This window comes from Scleropages formosus, chromosome 20, assembly GCF_900964775.1.
Source record: "Scleropages formosus chromosome 20, fSclFor1.1, whole genome shotgun sequence".
NCBI classification, from domain to species: domain Eukaryota; kingdom Metazoa; phylum Chordata; class Actinopteri; order Osteoglossiformes; family Osteoglossidae; genus Scleropages; species Scleropages formosus.
The window spans coordinates 19,471,211-19,484,645 of record NC_041825.1 but is presented as its reverse complement, the minus strand read 5'-3'; the positions used below and the strand labels follow the sequence as shown (position 1 = coordinate 19,484,645).

Here is a 13,435-nt window from a genome sequence, read left to right as displayed (position 1 = left end):
ACAATAACTCTGACAGGGTGACCTCCTGTTTGACCTTGCAAGCTTTGAACTCTTCAGCACTGACTTTGCCAGAATTAGGACTTTGATTTTATATCCAGCTGCATAAGTCAACCACATTACATTTTAGGAATGTAAATAATAGAAAAGGCTTTTGTGAACGTTGCACTGGATGCTTCAGAATACCACATAATTATTTAGCAAGTGTATGTAAATACCTCTTATGATTATGGTGGAATGTATGCGATTTCCTCTTCGAGGCCTAACCAGTCATTTAGTGTATAGATAGGACTTGGTACAAAGTGGATAACAATAGAAAGTTTTCTCAATAGCATTCGACGAAAGAATGTTTCTGTTTAAAGACTTACTTTTCAAAGACTTACACTTTCAAAGTTTTTCTTAGTCTTACAACTGAATCTCACTCTTGTCTCTGGCAATGACACCACTTTACTAGCAAAACATGCATTATGTCTTGATTATAGCAGACTTTGTCTGGGATTCGGTGGAGACAGCGTCCATGCCACGTGCAAGAAGTTTAGCCTTGAATTCCCCTAGATAGATGGCAACCAGTCCCCACCTTCCCATGGCTGCTCAGGTCCCCTTACTTCCTGTCTACTCTTGACTGACAAGGTACACTAGGCTTGAAGGGTTTCTGTGGTGGTCATGCCAAGTCTGTCTCAAGTCGTGGGCAGGGATGGGCAATTACTTCTACCGCAGCTTCAAATGCAAAGCATGATGCCCCAGATGCCACAACCCTCAGTGTCACAAAGGAACTGTGGTGGGGTTAGAGTGGCTCGCTTTACATCTTCCTCAGTGACACACACGCACGCACATTGTCTGAACCGCTTGTCCCATACGGGGTCGTGGGGAGCCGGAGCCTAACCCAGCAACACAGAGCGAGGGGACACACCCAGGATGGGACGCCAGTCCGTCGCAAGGCATCCCAAGAGGGAGTCAAACCCCAGACCCACCAAAGAGCAGGACCCGGTCCAACTCACTGCGCCACTGCACCACCATGCCCCCTCCCCCAGTGACACCTGGCATTCAAATGTGAACTTTAAAATCCTCCCCCCTTTAATAAGTTTATAAAATCACACAAAGCAAAACAAAGAAATGAAAAATTTGGTGACCACAGCAAAGTATTTAGGGGAAAAATAATATTTAAAGACAGTCCAATGCAGTTTTACAGCAAAGTTTTCACTGAAGTATTCAGGTCTATTCCACTGTAATTAATCTGGAACACAAAGAAGCATCTAAATGGAAACAATCAAGCATTTAAAGTTACAGAGAAAGCAAATCAAACCGGAACCAAAACAAAAACAGTATTACTGTTTATATTTTATCTCAGAGAAAACTGGAGCCAGGTAATTCACTGTAATGAGCCCCTGAGCAATAGATTGAAATTATTCTAAATTGTCTTCAAAGCAAGAAGCAAAACTTGACTTCTTAATGCCTCTCAACAGACTCAACATGCTGTCAGGACAAAGTTTGTCAAGTGTTTTATTTACCAGTGTTTTTTTGCTGTTTCCAACTTTTTCCACCTTCAAATGCAGATCACCTCAAACACCAGACCTTCAATTCTTTGAAACTCAGGGTCCACTGCCACTTTCTTCCAGCTTTTCAAGTTTCTTTAAATTTCCCTGCTCTTTTCCTGTGCTGCTGCTATGCGATTTTTGCCGCGTTTACAGCCTGAAACTACCACAGCATGAAACAATCATGTGATTCAAAACACGCGTAGAACACAGATGCCTGGATCTAAGTGTTCCCTTCTCATAAGGCCACGGTGTGTCTCTCCCCCCCAAACATCCTGCTGTTTCCTGTGAGCTCAGTGCCATGCATGAATGGACAATTTTAGGTGTCCCTGTGAAGCTGGGTTCAAGTTACATTCCAACGGTAAACTACACCCTCCCCGTCCATTCCAAAAACTGTTTACACTTCAGTTCCCCACCTGGGCACAGGCCAATAGAAAAGCAGGCGCTGCAGATAAAGATCGTGGATTTTGTAGGGATTCTGATTCCTTTCTCTCCAAAGATGTTTTCTTTACCTCGCTAACACAAAGAAAGGAGATAACTGTTAAAGCTCCTAAGACATCATCTGTGCTTTTGTTATTCTTTTGCTCTGCAGAATGTTCACACTTTCACACTAATCTTTATTCATCACGCAGCATATTAAAAATAATAGTGGCGTCCAAGCCACTTCCTCCATCTTGGCTATAAAACTGGTTGAGAAACATGTGACATCATTCCTTTATCATAGGCCAGTCAATGAGAAGTCTGCTGCAGCTGACTATTTCCCAGTGACACTTGGAAAAAAAACACAATCATGTAAATTAGGATAGAACTTCTAGAGACAACCCGCAATAATCCAATTGTAACATTCTATGAAATAAACGGCTCCCTCTGTTTTTGGTACTAAGGATGCATTTTTTTTTATGAATTAAACAGTTTCTGAATAACTAGTCATCTCAAAGCAGGTTGAATACATGAAAATGTTGAAATTTGATTCCATTTTGCATAAGTTATATTGTTTCAACTGTGTAGGAATCACTAAGTACTTATGTACAACTGAAAATTCTTACATTTGGGTAAATGATCTATATGTATAATACATATAAATGTTTGTGTGTGTAAACATATGAATAACACACAAAATGGCATGTTTTCTGACATGTATGTGCAACCTTATTTGCTGCAGCCGTTAATTTTTTTTGCGTTTTGTAGTGATACTGAAATATAGCGAAGAAAGGCATTTTTCTGGTGGAGATGAGAGCCAAAACCCACAGCCTCCAACTAGAATGTCCTGCAGTGACATGTATATTGAATACAAATCAGAGGCAGAGCCTTTATATCTGCGGCACAGTTCTCATTTCCAATTCGAGAACTGTAGCGCAATCAGAGGTCCCTGGTGGATAAAAGGAAAGAAGTTCACTGAATATTAGCTAATGCCACATTTGCAAGTCTTCGAGAGAGAGAGAGAGAAAGAAAAAAAAAAACTTGTGCTGTTTGGGGAAAAAAGATAATTTCTCGCAAAACCTCTATATGAATCACTTTGTACTGCTGGACCAATGGAAAGGATGCCTGGGCAGGGATTAAACTCTTTTCATCATGAAACCCCATCTGGTACCAAGACCATGTCTGTCAAAGCCTTCGCCTTTAAAGTCCCGCCTTGGATTCTGCATCAATTTATTTGTATCGCAGCTGTGCAAAAAATAAAGATATACACAGACACACACGCTAGCAAAAACAACAAAAAGATGCACACAAAGGACAGCACAGATTTGTGTTGTGCACATTTACACTTTGAAAGGGACAGCCATAATTAAAAACAAAGGCCATAAAGAAGGACAGAGAGGAGTGTATGACAATCTTTTCAGGCCTCTTTAACTACACAAGTAACCCTAAGTTTAACAGATGTTCCAACTTTCTCAGTTGATTTTAAACAGACTGAGGAAGAAACAAACGCTGCCATTGCATTATTATTATTATTATTTTTTTTTTTTTGGTTAAGCGTGCAGAGCATCCCAGAAGCCAGCACTTCTTTGTCAGCATTTATTTGTATTTCGTTTTATGTTTTTGAACATAATACTGCAGGAACACACTGATGCATAATTAACACTGCACTAGCCACACGAAAAAGAACGGTTAGCAACGTCCAGTCTTGTTTTCTAAATATTGCACAAATAAAAATGTGAACTTCATACAGAGGATAGCCCACGGCCATGTAGAGCATATTCAGCAATGAAAATATAAATTCATATGCTCTAATAGACAGTCTATGCAAAGTAGCCACATGTGTTACAAAAAACTTTGATGATCAACACGTAAAGCGGCAAACCTCATTAGCAGTAGGTATGTTAGAATAATAATGCAGAGGTTGCAGGTACTCTTGCCAGAAGTTACTAAATCTCAAAAGATGAAATGGGATGATAGGAAGACCAGAACAAGATATCAGTTCATTTACTCTGCCTTTAGTTCTCATGATGTTATGAGTAATGAGGGAAGGGTTCTGGAGAGAGGAAATTTGAAAAACATTGTGTTATTTTCCTTTGTTGAATTCAAGAGATATTTTGAGGAAACGCAAAGTACAACTATTTTTATTTACATAGCTGATTCTCTTATTCAGTGCGGCACTGAGAGAAGAATATCAAATTTATTTATTTAGCAGATGCTTTTCTCCAAAGTGACTTCCACTGAACTCTATGTAGTGTTATCAGCCCACACACCTTATTCACCGTGGTGACTTACACTGCTAGATACACTACTTACACTGGGTCACTCATCCATACATCAGTGGAACACACTCTCTCTGTGACACTCACACACTATGGGTGAACCTGAACAGCATGTCTTTGGACTGTGGGAGGAAGCCGACACAGACACAGGGAGAACATGCTAATGCCACACAGAGTGGGATCAAACCCACATTGTCTTGCACCACCCAGGCACTGTGAAGCAGCAGACACTACTACTACTGTGCCACCATGCTGCCCACTGAGAGGAATATCAAATCAAATTAAACATGCCTTGTGCAGTATATGATGCAGGCCTATATTTCTACTATTGAAGTTGTAGGTTCAACATTCAGTCCTATGATGTTCTGCTATGGTACCTCTGAACCAAAGTACTTACATTGGAATTGCACAACTTAAATATCCAGCTGTTTGAATGGTTGAAATTACAAGATGGTAGTGAGCTAAGCAACAAGAACTTAATACTGAATGAGGTTGTTAAAGAATGAGGTTGCCAGAGAAATCTTTTGCCTAGTATGTTCTGAGATACACATTCACTTGTCTCAGATTATCTACTTGAAATCTCTTTGAAAAAGTCACAATCACAGGTTTAAGGAAACTGCTGGTTAATCTTTTCAGGTCTTTTTTTCTCAGACATCTGAAATGCATAGAATGTTAATGGTGCTGGTAAGTGGAACAACTTGCTTTACAAAATCAGAAAGCAATAAAACAAATATATTTTTAAAAAGCCTGAAAATTAAATGAAATATTGATTTAGACTGACCGTTACATTTCTTCTGTTAAAGAAGACAAACCAATAAGTAATTTCAATGGTTTCTTTTCTAGTTTCTAGCAGAATAGTCATTCACATTTATAACTGATCTAAATCCAGCTGTGTCAAGGACAACATTCATACTTGCTTGGAAAAAACCATTGAAGTAACATGTTTCCTTGCAATTAAATATCTCCTTGCATTCAAAAATATTTTAAAAGAACTGATAGCAAATTTCCCCCTAAATTCAGACGAAGGACAACCAGCGTTCCAAGATAAGAATACAACACAAAACCATATCACAAAAGATAATTGGTACCTTATACAGTATGGGCCAATCACTGAAAATTAAAATTAGAAGATCTACAATTTGAGAAATTCACAGCCTCCAGAACTGTAAGGTAACCATTTTCATATTTGGTCAATATAGACCAATTTCCACAATTTTTCTATGAATTATAATCACTAGTGAAGACTTAAAATAATTCCTTCTGCACAGCTAGATAGCATATGAAGAGGTAAAAGTGAATATCCTGTGGGAATTATGTCCTGTGGCTGTTTACAGGAAAAATAGCACCAATTCCCTGCACCTCTAGGGAATAACATCTTCCTGGTTGATTCAGACTTTTTAGACTTAAAATTGTAAAATGTGACTGGACGCAGTAAATGTCACATTAAAAGTGCTTTTGGCAAAGCAAGCCAAATGAAGTTCTGTAGAAAAACAGGATTAAACGGACAGAAGTGATTCATCTGCCTCCATCCTGTCGGAATAATGGGACAGCTCTGCAAAGATCAAAACCTGCTCGTAAGTCTGCCTTCGTCTGTCACGTCCGAGGGTTTACGGGCCGAACTTTGCTCACTGCCATAGAGCAGTCTTTTTAACAGCACTGGGAAAAAAAAAACGACCGTTTGAAGGAACGAGCAGTGAAACATGAAAACTCAAAATCAGCTCAGTGAGAAATTGCTGGCAGTTACCAAAATGGAAGGAAGAAGACTACTGCTCGCTCTGTCCCAAAAATCAATATACATTAAGCCTTTAGTGCTTCCTCGCATGCTTCAGTAAGTCAGGTCAAGCCTCAGAGAAAGTTTCAAGGTCCCTCGTGGTCTTTTCCTTTCAACAACATAGTCCCAGTAATGGCCTTTTCCTTGGGAAGTACTGACTGTGACCGTTAACAATGACATGGCACCATTATCTTTATGCCAAGTGGCCATGATGCCTTATTATTGCAGACATTTTCGTGCCTCATCCTTGATCAATGACTTGGTGGAAAGCCAAGAATATACTCTATCCACAGAACTGGAAGTTCAACATTTCCTCTCCAGGTGTTAATGGAAGAATCCAAGTAGTCTGGTGAACATGATATGATGCTGCGAACACGTTACATTTACATTTTACATGTATTCATTTAGCAGACGCTTTTCTCCGAAGCGACGTACATCTCGTAGAAAATACAATTCGTGCGTTACATCAGGAGAAAGAGACATAGTTGCAGATGTGTGATTCTTAAGTACAGTTAGTTTGTGTCCTTCACCATATGCACTGATGTTCATTAGCTGCATAAAACTTTATCACAATATCAACAATTCCTAATCACATTCCTAGTAGTTTTTTTGGAGATAGATATACGTATTTACGTTACATTGTAGGAGTAGCTATGTAACTACTAGTACATTTGCGTTAGTTCATATTTCTAGCCTAGAAAAAGAACATGAAAAAATCTTCTGTGTCCTTTAAAAATTCTAACTGGAAACAACTTCTGCGTTGTTGTTCCATGTTCATATTGTGAAACACACACACACACACACACACATTTTCAGAACCGCTTGTCCCTTACGGGGTCACGGGGAACCGGAGCCTACCCGGTAACACAGGGCGTAAGGCCGGAGGGGGAAGGGGACACACCCAGGACGGGACGCCAGTCCGCCGCAAGGCACCCCAAGCGGGACTTGAACCCCAGACCCACCGGAGAGCAGGACTGCGGTCCAACCCACTGCGCCACCGCACCCCCTATTGTGAAACATTCTGTTTTAAAACATGAGGCACCTGCGGAAAATAAAAGGTCTACAGAAAATATCTGCTTTATATTGGAAAAGGAGTGGATTTCAAAGGAGTAGTGAAAGTGGAAGGATGGAGGTGCTTCCCCAATCCCTTGGGCCATAGTTCACACACTAATAACTGGCTTTAGGCGACCACCTTTTGGATGAACAACCATGCAGTACTGACTGCCAACTATGAAAGCTCCATCCACAGAGACTACTGGTAGTGCCTGATTTTATTTTCTTTATTTTATTTTCTTTTGTGCTCTGTCTTGAAAAAAATAAAAGGATCAAGAAAGTCAGTGCCCTGAGGGTGGCGAACTCCCAGTTTCAAGTTCCAGAACCAACAGGCCCCTCCCCACCAACAAACCAACAAACCACAGCAACATGACTGCTGGGACGGTTATTTGGTTAACACACTTGGCAGCTACTGATACGGAATTTTTGGCACCTTCTCTGTTACAGGAGAGGATCTCATAGCCAGTCTACCTAAAGAAGGAATACAGGGATGGCCAAGGTTAACAGGTGGAACCCAACCAACATGTCAGTTTCAAGGAATGTAAGAAGAGAGTTAATTTAAACTAAACACTCTCTTCACTGAACTGAAGGTACATTATCTGAAGGATCTCCTTGGTGCTGGGTGGAAAATGGTAGAATCATTGCTTCTAATGAGAAACAAAACTTAATTTCAAATGAGGCAAAGACCTTGCAAAATCAGTAGTCATCTGTTCCTTTTTTTCAAACACAGCCCTTTACTCTTCAGGAGTGAACAAACCACATCAAGACATGAGCTTGAATTCCACAGCCATAAGCTAGTCTTACTCATTTCATACAAGTCTAGCCAGACGCAAACTAAGTCAACGTTCCTTCATGCCAGGGTTCCTTCATGCCAGTTATTCCCATTGTATTCAAAGAACTGAAAATACATGACTTTTGAAGTACTGAACTTTTTTTAGAGATACAAATATATTACAAAATATAAGCTATTGTGCTGTCCTGTGGGAACTGTTGTTTATACACACACACACACACATTTTCAGAACCGCTTGTCCCTTACAGGGTCACGGGGAACCGGAGCCTACCCGGCAACACAGGGCGTAAGGCCAGAGGGGGAAGGGGACACACCCAGGACGGGACGCCAGTCCGTCACAAGGTACCCCAAGCGGGACTCGAACCCCAGACCCACCGGAGAGTAGGACTGCGGTCCAGTTGTTTATACACATTTTATGTAAATCACTGTTTCTTATGTGTGATTTTGTTGTTTTAAATGAATTTCACTGTTCTTGCTAGTTTTGGGATTTCATACTAAGGAAGGATATGACTTCTCTGCATATTTTTTTACATTATCTATAACGGAACATATTTAATATTGTACCACTAAAGTTTTTGAGCTACAGAATTTGAAATTTGTGGAATTTTTTTATAATAAAGTTATGGGTTTGATAATTAATCCTCCTTTATTTGGTAATAAAATACATATTTCACAGTTACAGCTGTGAGCTTTTGTATTCTATGTGTTCCATGAGTGTGAAAGCTTTGAGTTTATTTGTAATTGTTTTTCCTAATTTCTATGTACAATATTACAATATGGTATTCGTAGCAGTTATATATTACAGAGGTAAATGAAAAATTATTGTAAAGTTCATTTTATATCATAAGATAAGTCATTATCTGCTGTATTCAAACTGTGCACTTTTTGGAAATTGGCCCATAGTAATCAAAAGAATTGACTGTATTGTGTACTGTGATCAAACAGTTGATCAACAGATACATTTATTTGAAAGCTGGCCTATATATTACGGTTTTAGGTAAAAACACATTTTGTTTCTGTCAAAAAGGTATGTAACAAATCCTGACAGTAAGGTAGGGCTTTCACAAATTTTGGTCAAGTAAAGTAATCTTCTAGTTGACAACAAGTGTTACATATTCAGTTGATAGTAAACTTTGACAAGTAAAGGGATCAATACGCAGACAAATTTGCTGAAGTGAATTACTTCTCAAAGTTGACACCTGCATGTTTCAGACCTTGCTGTGTCATTATCTGTTAAGTACAATAACACAAAACCCATGCTCTTTCTGGCTTTGCTTAAAAGATGCATTTAGGCATTTTTTAGCATGGTTCCCTTTGTCCTTCCAGATGTTTAGAGTCTCCTTGCTGTGGTGCCCTTTCTCTGACTACAGCCTGCTTGGGCTGAAAAGATAAGACGTCTCCAATTTCAATCATACCTGGCTACTGCTGGTCACCTTCTCAAGAGGAAGAAGACCTGTCACAACTCTGCAATCTTTCAGTAAAGGCAGTAACTTCATGAACCTCAAGCTTGAGCATACACAATATCATATCTCAGTTTTCTATTGGAACATCCATTTTCCTTTTCTCCTTTTACGAAGAAGAGTTAATCATTTTCAGAATGCTCTGTCTTTTTTTAAGTTTTCACCTGGTCAGATGACTACTAAGTCAATCTTTTGCTTTGCATCCTATGCTCTTAATTACAGCAGAGGAATGAAAAAAGTATTTTCCCATGTCGATAAAGACATTGCTGACTTTGCAGTTAAAAATGTACTATAATGTATTTTGTGGAGCCACCAAAACTTTGCATGTACTTATAAGAAAATGCATCCACAAAACTTAATGCTTTTTTATTAAAGGTGTTGCTGTTGTGGGGGTGTATAAGTACAGTACTCCCATGACCTCAGTTGCATTCTCAAACTGAGGTACAGCAATGAATAAGCCAAAGTACAAAAACTTCCGAGGTCAGCGCCAACACATTGCCTGGTTTGTGCTTCAGGCAAGAAACTTGAACCAGTCAACTTCCAGTTTTGATACATGCTATGTTCTAACTCTATCTCACATAAGCATATCCGTTTTGACATAAGTATAAAGCTTGAAAAAAAATCTCATGTCAAATGTCATGATTGCATGTAGCTACATTGAAACTATTAAGATTTGTAATCACACTTCATGCTATAAATTTTAAAACACAACTCATAAAATGTTGGCATTGCAAAGAAATGGATCTTCTATATACACTGTTATCTTGTTCTCAGCTGTATATGTTCAATGACTAACTACTGATTTACACTAATGCGACACACAAATTTAATGTATCAATTGCATGGGTGTCATCAGTTATTGTGCTAAGATAAATGATGTTTTTTTCTTAGATATATTAAATGTCAGTGTGTTGCCTTTACTCATTGTTCTTAAAACTCTTGCTATAAAAATTACGCTATGCAAACTTGTGCTTCATGCATTTTTTGAAGACATAGATGCAAACTGTTAATGTTCTTTTGTGCACAGTTCTTTCCTCTTGATTTTATGACAAAAACATCTTGGCTACTCAAAGCAATGCACAAGCCAACTCACTCAGTGAGAGAGATTAGTTTTAATTGAGTTAGCCTGTGCCCTACCCTCACTGTTTTCATCCAAAACACTTGTAAGCCAAGCTTCTAATTCCCCCGTGTGGACCATTGGACCACTTGTTGGAATTAACAAATGGCAATTATCTTCACCTCAACATGATGGGGGCATTTGTTGCTATTTGCTATGATTAAGTAATAACTAATATCTATACCTACTATCTGCAGACAGATCTATTTTTGTAGCTGGTGAAGAGGGGTAATCTTTAATTTTCATTATTTAGCTTAAGCCTCTGTCCGAGGTACCATATTTCACTGTAAAGAAATCACCACTAAAGTATACAGGAGTCACGAACTTATTACACCTACCTCATAGCAACTGTACATAGTGTAATACATCAATAGTTGAACTGTAAATTGCAACCTGGGCACTACTAAGCACATTTTAACACTTGTTAACATCAATCATAACAAAAAAGTATTTGTCAATATCATAAAGGCAGTCCAAATGGCTATTAGACAGACTGTTGTCCTTCAAGTGTAGTCTAAAGAGGGCTTGAGATCTGACAACCATTGTCAACTCACTCCATTGCAACCAAAAGGCTCCCCACTGAGAAGTTCTCAATCAAGCAAATATTTCAATCTACATAGCTGTCTGTGTTTTGACATATCACCAGTTTATTCCAATGTATTATGCCACGCTAATGAGTACCCTGCCAAACTAGAATTTGGTCACTCTTCTCAACTCAAGAGATTCTTACCAAAACCAGCTCACACATGCAGGGCCCAACACTGAAGACTGCACAAAGGAGATACACTAGATTTGTTAACATACTATATATACTGCACATAAATATTTCATTTTGAAGAGATGCCCATATAAACACAATTAAAGACAAAGCACCGTCAATGCCAAAATCAGTATACTAGAGTACCTCTGGTTATCAACGACTGGGAGAAATTTTCTAAAGCATTATAGTATGGCTTAAACAATGGAATCATTTCCGTAAACATGCTGATGTATACTTTATTTTGTCCCAAGCTATGCCCACTTGAACAAGAACAATAAGATAATTTACTTCATACTGTGGAGATTGTGCTTTACAAAAAACAGTGAGGAAACACTGTCCAGAAGTAATAACAGATCAAATAAATTAATCTTTATGTTTTTTTTTTTTTGTTTTCGTTTTTGAATGATAGTATGTTGGATATTGGCCATGTAAACGTATTCCTAGAAAAAGACAACTAAATGGTACATTCGTGTGCCACCACATCTTTACTGGTTTGCAAATCTATAATATTGCTTGGCAAAAACACTGAGGTCAGACTCTCATCTGAAATGGCTATCTTTGTGCTGATGCCGCCATTTGACCGCCATCCCCCGTACAGAGCCACCTGCCGATTTACACCCAGAAGCAAATAATGATGGCTTCCATGCTGACATTATACATTTCATCTTCCAGTTTGAAGAGTCAAATACATCCACAGTTGGGGGTCAGCGTGCCAAATAGCTTCCCACAGAGACCCCATGATAGGAATACTGGGGAGGAGGGGCTCCGGGGGGAAGGGAAGGCAGGATGAGGCACAGTGAACCTGCTGATAGAGAAATGGTCATTTTAATCGCGTTATTGCCAAATCCTTCATCAACTTTCACAAACGTTCAACGTTAATTGTGGTCTGTATTGATATAATAGGAAACAAAATAGTGTTTAGTAGGCTGACCGTAATGGCTACCTGCAGTGCAGAGAGAAAAACAGAGGGCGCCCCACTAAGCGCACCATATTCTGCTGGGCTACAGGAATCTGCGTATTGCACTGCTGGTGTGAATCCAGCTCAGAGGGGAAAGAAAAGAAAAATGCAACCTAGGGTTCGGGATAAAAGGCCAGAATTATATTGGACTGTGAGAGTTTTTTTCCTGCAACCGACAACCTGTGGTTTCTGCATATTAGTCCTTTTTACTCTGCCATTAACGCTCGCTGCAAAACGGACACGTCCAGAAATGCGTAAAGTTGGCACATTTTAGCAATTTTTTCATTATAGTTAGATTTTTCTTTTGTCCGCCACCCCCGCCCTCTTGCCCAAACCACCTGCCAGAGTGCTAAGCACTATTTATATATTTAAAAAACATAACTATCTTTTTAATCCGTTTATTCACTATACTACGTTCCCTCATTGCTCGTCCCATATGTAATGCTACTCAGTTAATTTTTAATCTAAAAGCTAATGATATATTTCAAAACAATACTGTAAATAGCGTTTCGGCTGTCTTTACGACAGTAGCAAACAGTGATATTAACAGCAGCAGACATGTCAAAGGCCCCCTACCTCTCTGTCCCGCGCACACTATTCCCGAATTCGCCTTTTGCGCTGAACCATTGTGGCCTTAGCAGCTTTTCCAAATTGTCAGTTTTCTGTTGGTGGTCCCGGACTGGGTTGTCCTTCTTAGGCATTGTGCTGCTGGAATAGGTGCGTCCTCTCCTGTTCAAGCTGCAGTTTTAGCTCCACGATCTGATTGGACAACGAGGAGCAAGACTTCATCAGCAGAACATCCCTGTCGTCATGACAACTTGCCCACATCCCGCTTTTAAAAAAAAAAATTTGCCTCAAAACTTAAGACGACGACACATGCTTTTACATCATCATTACCTCATTTTTTAATTTTTCCCAACTCCTACGCTAATAATCTTCCCTGCAATCTTCCATGTGTAGGCCACCACAGCAGCTTCTATGGAACTTCAACCATCTTTCTGCATGTCCTGTTCAATTCACTCTTTCCGACAACCGAAAGATCGTCTTAAAATTACACATATAATCATTATTATGCACACTTTTTTCTCACAAGGCAGTGTACGTAATGAGTTGCTAAAAAGAGGAAAAGTCTACAGGAAGTGAATAGTGCTCTTACAGGCTGCCTTTACCTGTAATTCTGTTTTCTGACGAATTGCAATACATGGGTCAATTTTGTGGGTCTAACCGCAAATGCCAATAGAGTTCTTATATTTCTCTTATTCACAAGACACTTCAGAGAGAAGCCTTTGCTCCTC

General features: G+C 39.3%; 1 protein-coding gene across 4 annotated transcripts in view; it reads right to left on the bottom strand.

The window, feature by feature from the left end:
* The window catches only part of axin2 (axin 2 (conductin, axil)), an 88,426-nt gene that overhangs the window by 74,133 nt on the left and 858 nt on the right, over positions 1-13,435 (bottom strand). For 2 of the 4 annotated variants that reach the window (XM_029246695.1, XM_029246697.1), the window contains exon 2: positions 12,717-12,899. The exons of 1 other annotated variant lie outside the window; for it this stretch is intronic. The gene's annotated coding sequence lies outside the window, so the exon portion shown is untranslated. Of the gene's footprint in view, positions 1-12,716; positions 13,214-13,435 lie in introns of those variants that run through there. One more of the 4 variants, XM_029246696.1, reaches the window with a different exon arrangement.